Source organism: Hypomesus nipponensis, chromosome 7 (assembly GCF_054491055.1).
Source record: "Hypomesus nipponensis isolate SF chromosome 7, ASM5449105v1, whole genome shotgun sequence".
Taxonomy (NCBI): Eukaryota; Metazoa; Chordata; class Actinopteri; order Osmeriformes; family Osmeridae; genus Hypomesus; species Hypomesus nipponensis.
Window position 1 is genome coordinate 3,627,594 of NC_140367.1, and position 8,031 is coordinate 3,635,624.

The 8,031-nt window shown below is 45.0% G+C and overlaps 1 long non-coding RNA gene across 1 annotated transcript in view; it reads right to left on the reverse strand.

Annotated features, from left to right (window-relative positions):
- Positions 1 to 7,479, reverse strand: part of LOC146276371 (uncharacterized) — a 42,928-nt gene extending 35,449 nt beyond the window's left edge. The window contains exon 1 of the long non-coding RNA XR_014762407.1: positions 6,957 to 7,479. This is a non-coding gene — a long non-coding RNA (uncharacterized LOC146276371). The remainder of the gene's footprint in view (positions 1 to 6,956) is intronic.
- Positions 7,480 to 8,031: the final 552 nt, after the last annotated feature.

The window sequence follows — 8,031 nt, forward strand, 5'->3', positions numbered from 1 at the left end:
AAGGGGAGATGGATAGCGTTACACCACAAGCGCACTGAAAGCTAAATACACACACACACACACACACACACAGGACTAAAGACAGGGGCGTTATTGTCAAGTAAAATGTTATGAAACTATAAATGGATCAATATGGACCATGGCATGGAGACATGGCTTGGTCCCTGGCACGCCAGCCTCACCCGTGTGCCCGGGTATCATGACCAACACAGGGGCAGGGAAACAAAGAGGACTGCCTAACAAAGCTCTCCATAGGGACGTGCCTTTGGAGTTAGCAGCTATTTACATACAGCCAAGGCACTAGCAGGAATTAGCATAATGTTTTTGTGTAGCTTCGTACTCAAGGGAGCAGCATTGTAACATATTGGTGCTTAATGAAGTCTGAAAAAAATTGATTTTCCACAGAGTAAATTAAGAAATGCATTATAGCTGTTAAGGCAATCTGGGGGGAAATCGGAGCCTTCCACTGCTAAACTATGCTTGATAAGTAATAAATTACATGTTACACTTATTTGCTTTAATTCATGCTAATTTCTCCCAATTAATGGATCACAGTGGTTCTGAGGGACACCACAGGAGGGTTCATTATTTATTAGGGTTTCATGTGTGTGTTGTTGTATTTGCCTATACAGTGTCTGTCTGTCTGTCTGTCTGTCTGTCTGTGTGTCTGTGTGTCTGTGTGTCTGTGTGTCTGTGTGTCTGTGTGTCTGTCTGTCTGTCTGTGTGTCTGTGTGCGAAAATAGCTTCATGTTTACATGATTGTCATGTGTGATGCGCCTGCATGTGTGACGCATCCCTGTGTGCACAGGTGTCTGTATATGAGCGGCTGGGAGCTGACGCCCTCGGCTCTCTAAAAACAGAAGCCTGATTGTGCCCCCTCACGTGTCTCTGTGCAGGGCACAGACTGCACACGCCTGTTTCTGGTTAGGACTGATGGGCCTCCCTTCTCTCTGTCACCTCAGTGACAGAGAGAAGTTTGATGATGATTCTTATTTGTTTGTTTCTTTGATCGTTTGTTTATTTGATCGTTTGTTTATTTGTTCGGTACTTGCGTTCCTTTTTCTTTACTTTCTTCCTTCTTTTCTTTTTTACTACCTACTTTCAATTCCTTCCTTCCCTTCCCTGTGTCTCTGGCCCCTGGCCACCAGAGTGAGTCATCGTTTACAGGGCCCTCCTGACTCGGCTGTCCTATCAACCACCCCTGACTTCACTTTTCCATTCTACCAGCCCCATGTGGAGGCATGTGGAGGCAAGTATGTATATATATATCTCTCTCTCTCTCTCCCTCTCTCTCTCTCTCTCGCTCTCTGTGTCTCTCTCTCTCTCTCTCTCTCTGTGTCTGTCGCTCATCAAGGCAATATTGATACTTCACAGCAACCAGAGGTTGTACAGTGTAAAACAACATGATACAGACTGAAAAAACAAAACAAATTGAATCTCATTTCTTTAGCAGATTCCCTGCTTCCAAAACTGTAAAAATGAGCAGAGACCGGCATGGGAAAAGTTGAGTGTTTCAGTATGTGCTCCAGCATCACAAAACTAGCTTTCCTCAGGTAAACACAAACACACACACACACACACAAACCTTACTGGAAGCTCGAGCAGATTCCCAGGCTCTGATCTGTGCTCCCAGAGATGCTGGACACAGAACTGGAAAAAGTTAGTCTTAAATTAACCTTTTGTTTCGGTCCAGGGTGGCAGGAGAGAATGCTGCGTTTCTCTGCCTCCATCAACACCTCCGCATTGCACTTCTCTAACCCTTACACTAAGGCTATAGGAATATACAAGTTTCAGAGTCACATTAAACAACAGTCAATTTGACACGCAAAACAACAGAAAGAATGAGGTTTAACAAATTCGCAGCATAAAGATCATGAGGACATGAAGAAAACTGCATGAATATCAGGAAAGACTATAAAACAGTAGTGTTTCCTGATAACCTAAAAGCTACAGTGGCTTAGGCCAACCAGGTCTTAGTAGGAATTAGTCAACCTCTCCCCTCAAGACAGCGCTAAGCATCCTCTCTCATCACACCCATATTAAAAAGCTTAACCGACGACGGTTTTCCAAGCAAATTAGAGAAAACAAAATCTGCCGATTAGTCAATTAAGTGGCACATTAGCCTTGGAGCTAATTAAAAGATAGGGGCACAGTCTTGTAGGAAGCAGCAGCTAAGGCAGAAGTGTTTAAACAGCGGCTTGAACAAATGGCACTTATTAAAAAACTTCCCAGCTAGTCACTTGACACCTACCATCTCCCTGCACCTCGGAGCTACACAAACAGGCTGTCAGCATGCAGCACCGGTCCCAGGGTCCCTGCTATGCAAATCTCCAGGATGAGCCAGGGAGAGTCAGCGCCAATGAGTCACGAGCCTGGCATGTCAAGATGTGAAAAAAATATATAAAACTTCCAGCCAGCAATCAGGTAGGCTTATAGCTAGTACGGCAACTGATGAGCAGAAAGTGGCAACCAGGTTTCTGTGGCGGTGTGTGTCACAGCTGCAGTGCGAGGTGAGCCCCACTGGTCCACACACACACACACACCACGCAGAGATGTAGGGGAGTTTTGATGTTGGTGTTTATGTCTGGGAAGACGTGTTTATTAGATGTTGTTGTTGTCAATCCACGACACGGATGCTAGGGTTTGGTTAAGCCTGCTGTACCAGGGTGAGAGAGGGGGGGGGGGGGGGGGTGGAGAGGAGGAAGAATAAATTAGGTTGGGAGGGGGGGGGGGGGTCAGGGGGTGATTAGGATTGGGGAGGGATGGGAGAGGGAGGGGGGGGGTCGCCTTCTTTAAGAATCACTTCTAATTAATCGGGTGAGCTGGAAATTCTTCAATAGGGTAAAAATAAATATAACCCACAGTGAAAGGCAGTCATTTTGTGTGTGTGTGTGTGTGTATATGTGTGTGTGTGTGTTTTGGAGCCTTCTGAGAGTTAAGAGTCAGGTAGACTAAAACATCACAGTTCAGTGCTTCTGTTGCCGTCTCAGCGTCACGTTCTCACTGGAACAATACGACAGCTGACATCCTTCGCCCGGAATCTTCACCCTAAACTGAATTATTTCTGCCACGTGTTAATTTATTAACAACCTGTGCATGCTCTAATGTGCTACCATTTGCATATACATTTTTAACCTGCAAGCGGAATATCATGAATATTCTTCGGGGCTGAGAATCCTTCTCCTTTGTTACAGTGCATGCGTTTGAAATTTGAAGGATGATGAGGGGTGGAGGGGTGGAAAGAGGAGAAAGACATATGAATCTAAGAAGATGTCCGCAGGGCACGTCTTATTTAAGGCTGGAAAGCAGAGCCCTTCATCACCTTGAACAGATGAGGTGTGGCAACTTGATCTTCACTCCTTTTACCCCTCTCCTCTTCTCCTGAAGCCTTTGATGAATGGCTTGTGTGTTCTAAGGTAAAGGGATATTGTTGGTTAAAAGTGTTCAGGAGTACTGAAGAATCTTCATTTGTTCATGTTTTAGCATGCTAGTCCTTCAACTACTAAGGCTACGACAATCCATGCCTAAAATAGCAAAATATTGTAAAATTCCTCAAGCTCATTCACCTTCAAGTATCATTGTTGACAGCAATTAAAGACATCTACAGTGAGATCCAGATAAAACAGGTGTTTGGATGCACACCTGCAAAGTTTCTCTCCTGTTATTCCCCCTGGCTGGTGCGGTACCAACCTGCTTCTCTCCTCAACCGCCTCACAAACACACCAGGCTGCTCGTCGACGGCTTGTAAACAAGATGTAAACAAAGATGTGTTTATCCTGATTGGATGAGGCAATTAGAGCAGTTGACAGGCAAACAAATACATCAGGAAGATCCTTCTGGGGTTGGAGAGATGCTAAGTGTAAGGACATGTCTGTGGTCCCAGTAATGGCTCAGCTACGATACATGGGATCGTCTGGGTCCAAACACTAGCGTCTAAATAAAGACTTGGTCCGCCCAGATAAGTCATACCTCATCATTTAAATACATGGGTACAGAAATGCATACATGCACAAATACATGTATGTGTTTGTGTGTTTGTGTGTGTGTGTGTGTGTGTGTTTGTATAGCTTGCCTCTGTGTATAGGAGACTTGACTTGTCAGTCATGTTAACTGAATGTGAAGAGGCCAAGTCAAGCATGAGAGGGATTGACTCCCAGAGCTGGTATTAAGACCTTCCATACAACCATGTTTGTTTCTGCATGGCAGGATGGAAACCACGCTTCCTTAACTACTACTACTACTATACACAAACACACCCACCCACACACACAAAGAGAACAATCACCCGCACACATCACACATGCACCATTTGACGTGATATTCATTCAACTGTCAGGCTTCTGTAAATCCCTTCTTACAAAACACTGTTAGGTTGAAAGAATGACACTCTTGTTTACAATCTGTTGTAGTTTATGCTCGCACACTTGCAAATTCACAAACTTTGATAATGTCAATGCTACTAACAGCTAGGTGGGAGCTATCACACAATAAGGACAAACAGACATTTGTCAACTGAAGGAAGTCATTACTCACGAGAGAAACAAACTGTTAAAAGCGAATGATTTGTGTTTTTCGACACCAGCGTCAGTTAGCTTTGCAGTGCGTCACGATGGAAGATGGCATCTAGAACCGTGGTACGTTCTAATGAAACAAGCTAGTCTTCCAAACAAACTGTCAATCTCCACCCATGACTGCAGGCTAGCGGAGGAGAGGTGCTCATTTAAGTGATGCTAAGAACAAACAATCAAAGAGCTACCGGGCAGAGCGCCCGATCAGATGACGTGTAACAATGGTGACATCTCATTTATAGCTCAAGGACCGTGTACAAGCAAATAAACAGGCCTTCCCGCGCCTCACGTCCGCCTCAATCTAACTCGGACACGCTCCGCTGGCGTTGGACGCGACGAGAGGGAGGAGGGGGAAAAGGAAAGTTGAAAGTGCACAATTCTAAGATGATGTTTTACATTAAGGCCACAACCCCCCGTTCATACATTACACTGCCCTTCGCCTCAAATGGAGGCTCATGCCCACACACACACACACACACACACAAACAAAAACACACACACACACAAACAAATATAAACACACACACACACACACACAAATGAACACGCACATACACACGAGCACACACAGGAAGAACACACTTGACAGATTCCTACAAACAACCAAAGTAGCCAGACTGACAGGCCTTGACATAAATGGTCCATTGACATGATGCACGAGAGAAGATGCAACACACAGATAGGGCGGAGGGCAGGAGGGGAGTGGTAACGCCAAGCAGGGGAAGAAAGGATTTGAAAACATCTCTGTGTTGTTCCCTCTTATTTCCTCCTGCCTTTCTTTCCTTCTATTTCGTTTTTTTCATTCTCTCTTTCTCTCGCCTGCTTTCTTGCTCTCAGGCTGGTATTGTCAGTTCACAGTGTTGCCGACTTCACAGGGTGGAGGGTGGAGGGGGGGGGGGGGGGTGGAGGGGATGGAGGAAGGGGGGTAGAGGGGAAACTTTGAACCTCTCTGCCCCGGCATAGACGCGTTCCCAGGCTCGCTTCTCCGTAATCGCGCTAACCGCCGTCTACACTTCTCAGCGGTTGGGTGGTGGAGGCAGCGCCTCCAGGTAACAGATTACTCTCCATCAGACGCCCGCCACAGCAATACCGCCGCACACACGATGGGGTCGTTAAATATTTAAGGTATGAGTACAATGAGCTGTTGTTGATCAAAGAATAAATAATAAAAAAAATGGAAGAATACAAATCCTCCACCTGGAAATCATTAGCATTTCACAGCCGTGCGCGTCTGTTTTGAGGTTAATACGGGTTTGAATGTTGCATTTCCAGGTACAAGGAAACGCATGTTTGTGTGACAGTGATTGCTGGGTCCTGTAAGGGTACGCTGAATGGGGGGTTTGTCTATGTTGAGCATTAAAGCAGTGATATGCTAGAGTGTGATTTCAGTTTACCTCCTCAGATCTCCACTCATGCTAGTGTGGGATTCATCTAACCCTATAGCACACAGGCTGTCAGTGCAGCACAGCTTCTAACCATACACCGCTATGACCTCCTCATGATCCGTCTCTGGGTCGCTAACCATATACTGTGTACCAGCATGCTGTTTATACAAACTGTGGCGGATTTAGCAAATCGGAGGCCCAAGGCGAAGGTATGTAGGGACCCCTCCCCATGCGATCTTTAAAAGAGAACGAAGAAAAAAATACAGACTGAATGGTGGATAGGCAGGTAAGGCTAAAAAGGAGAAGAAAAAAAAACCTTTCCCTTTAAACCCTGCACATTTATTTACTCCAAAATGAAGATGGAAAGCAGAGAACACACAAAGCGTAGCACGACACAAACTAATAGTCAAGATGGAACCCAACAGAGAATAAGCTTTCAATAACGCCTGTCTGTGCCAAAATGCCAGGAAAAACATCACTGTTTATTCTTTTTTTAAGATCAAATCAATATCAATAAAACCAGCAAGACAAGTAGTTAGGGTAAGCCCCCCACAAAGTCATATACTTGCAAAACATCACAAACAGCCATATACTTAGCAAATATAGCCAAGATGAATAATTAACTTTGTGTGAGTGAGTGAGTCATTGAGGTTGCAATTGGCATTGCACTTGCAACATTATACACAATTGCAAGTGAAATGAAATTACATTTGAGATTGAACATGTCGAACATTCTACAAACACACCTGTGTACATCATAGTGTGTGTGTGTGTGTGTGTGTGTATGTGTGTGTGTGTGTGTGTGAGTGAGTGAGTGAGTGAGTGAGTGAGTGAGTGAGTGAGTGAGTGAGTGAGTGAGAGAGAGAGAGAGAGAGAGAGAGAGAGACTGAGTTTCTTAGGCCAGAGAGTCGGGTCATCTGTAAGCAAAGCCTACAGTGGTTTGGTCGGTGGCAGCAGGGCCACAGCTAGGGCTATTACTAGCAGAACTAGGCAGTTGACTCACCAAAGACCCATCATCGTCATCGGTCTCAAAATGGCCATCACTGGACAACTCTTCCACCTCATTTGTGTCAACGTCGATAACACTGTCGGTGACGGCGAGCGGCAACAACGTGATGTCCTTTTCACAGCTAGCTGCTGCTGCTGTAGCGGCATTTTCAACGGTTTGGATGTTGTTCCTGTCTGTATCCCCCCAACATAGCCTTAAAAGGTTTGTCATATTTGGCGGCGTTGCCAAATAGACAACTTATCGGCGTCTTTTCACCTTTTATTTGAGCCGTTTGGGTAACTTCCTTTCATTTTAGCGTCTTGCTTCGTCTCTGTTTGGGTACTTCCCGGTCCTCCGGTCCCTGTGTTTTACAGTAACTGCTTGGGGAAGAAGCCTTCTAACAATACAGTTTGTTAACAGAGTAACAAATAAACATCACGTGGTATCCTGGCCTGTTGTCAGAGTCAATTAGCGTCCTGAGGTCTTAACGACCCTATTAGCATAGCTGACCACGCTCACGTGTAGCGACTCTAATGGGCCTGGTATCTGAACACGTTAATGGAAAGTGGCGTGACTTGAACTCTCTCCCCCCCCCCCCCCACACACACACCTAGGACAAGCTTGTCTTCTCTTGCTCACCCCTGTGAAAGGTCGTATTGGTATTGATGTAGTAGCGCTAGATAAGCAGGTATACCTTAGGGCCTAGTCCTAATGTTGACAGCCATGACAGTAACAAATGTGCGGTCACTGTATTATACATCATTAGCCTATCATCGTCTGTTGTTGAAAATATGTTGTTTGTGTGCCACTCCGGGATGGGTAGGCCTATAAATGATACACATCCATTAAAGCATTGGGAACCAGAGATGAATCTGTCTTCAAATACAATGCATCTCTCTGTTACTTACAAGGTAATAATATGGGTTTGCTGAATGAACAGCACAAATTCACACTAACATAAATATACCCTGGGACAAACAAATTCAAACACAGTTGTTCCAGATCGAGGGAGAACAAGACTATTCATATTATCTTATAATGTGGCTTTTTCTCCGTTGTCCTATTTAATTACTCATATTAGCTATAATTA